This window comes from Phocoena sinus, chromosome 15 (assembly GCF_008692025.1).
Source record: "Phocoena sinus isolate mPhoSin1 chromosome 15, mPhoSin1.pri, whole genome shotgun sequence".
Lineage (NCBI taxonomy): Eukaryota > Metazoa > Chordata > Mammalia > Artiodactyla > Phocoenidae > Phocoena > Phocoena sinus.
The window spans coordinates 45,892,075-45,894,279 of NC_045777.1; positions in this window are offsets into that span (position 1 = coordinate 45,892,075).

A 2,205-nucleotide genomic window follows, 5' to 3' on the forward strand; every position below is an offset into this window, starting at 1 on the left:
GGATCCTCGCGGACCGGGGCACGAACCCGTGTCCCCCGCATTGGCAGGCGGACTCTCAACCACTGTGCCACCAGGGAAGCTCCTGAATAGTAAGTTTTAAAATTTTATCTAGATAGCCATCAGAATAGTCTGACAATGTAAGAATAGTTTCATTAACAATAGCTACTCAAATATCACATAAATCCTAATCACCCTTGTAGAAATGCAGGAAAGAAGTATCTTTGAGATCTCTTTCCCACTCCTTTTCAGAATATTTTTTCATTAGAAAAGATATATACACCCCTAAGTTCACTGCAGCATTACTTACAATAGCCAAGATATGAAAGCAACCTAGATGTTCATCAATAGATGAATGGATAAAGAAGATGTGATGTATTTATACAGTGGAATATTACTCAGCCATAAAAAAGAATGAAATCTCGGCATTTGTGATAACATGGATGGACCTATTATGCTAAGTGAAACAAGTCATACAAAGAAAGACAAATGCTGTATGAGTTCATTTACATGTGGAATCTAAAAAAAATGAACCAACATAAACAGAATTATAGATACAGAGAACAAACAGGTATTTGCCAGGGTGAAGGGGAGTAATGGGACAAAAATAAATAGGTGAGGAAGATTAAGAGGTACAAACTTCCAGTTGCAAAATAAATGAGTCATGGGTATGAAATGTACAGTGTAGAGAATATAGTCAATAACTATGTAATGTCTTTGTATGGTAACATAACAAAACTAGACTTATCGTGGTGATCAGTTTGAAATGCACAGAAATATCAAATCACTATTTCGTGTAACAGGAACTAACATAGTGTTGTAGGTCAATTATACTTCAAAACCAACCAAACAAACAAACAAAGTCATAGAAAAAGAGATCAGATTTTTGGTTACCAGAGGTGGGGGGCGAGGGGAGGGAGAATTGGATGAAGGTGGTCAAAAGGTACAAACTTCCAGTTATAAAATAAATTAACACTAGGGATGTAATGTACAACATGATAAATACAATTAACACTGATATATGTTATATATGAAAGTTGTTAAGATAGTAAATCCTAAGAGTTCCCATCACAAGAAAAACAGTTATTTCTATTTCTTTATTTCTCATATTTTGTACCTATATGAGATAATGGAACTTCACTAAACTTATAATCACTTCACGATGTATGTAAATAAAATTATTATGCTGTATACCTCAAACTTATACAGTGCTGTATGCCAACTATATCTCAATACACCTGGAAGAAAAAAAAGAATATTTTTTCACTTGAATCACTGTCAATGTCAGTCACACTTTAAGTTGTTCTCTTCTATTGTGACTATCAAATGAGATAAACACCTAAAGTTCACGAACGTACCTAGCACATTAGTAAAGATTACTGTTAGTGGGTTTCAGGATTTTAGCCTTATCTCCACCTTACAAATGGGATATGTTCTAAAAAGTTCATTAGTAAGTCAATTGCTTAGAACCTGGCATTGTGTGTGTGTGTGTGTGTGTGTATATACACACACACATATACACACACACATATATATGTACACACAAGCATACATTCATATGTACATATAATTTAAAATAATGAAGTAATACACACATACGTATATACAATTTAAAAGTACCATTTCAAGAACAGAATATGGATGCCAAGAATATGTTTCCTCTTTCTGGTACCAGAAGGGCTCCCTTCCCAATTTTCTAAAGCACTCAGGACACTCCTGATAATCACCTGATAAATAGTAATCACGTGATAAATTCTTGGTTAATACTTGTGTATGTTCACTACAGACTTTTTTTTGTTTTGGGGCACTTTTTGTATGAAAAGGAGAAAACATAATATGATTAATATAGTATCTTCTTATATTTAGAGGGCTTTATGGGAGACCAGACTTATAATTGGGCATCAAAAGGTTGAATTGGGACTGATATCTGCAAATGAGAGGGACATAGTTAGCCTCAGTATAAGAACTTTCTAATAACCAAAGCGTAACAATGTTGTGGTTCTTATGACGTCTTGTTTGAAAAGTGTGGAGTTCAGTCCTGGAACATCAGAAGGCTACCCATCTGGACCATATCACTTACTTTGCTCCCACCCCTCAGTTACCTTAATTGAGCTGATTTAGTGTTGAGGTCTCAAATTTTTGAGGAATGGCCACTAAAACAAGCTAACTTTATGAAATAACTCTGCTAGAAAACTATTAAGAATGTTA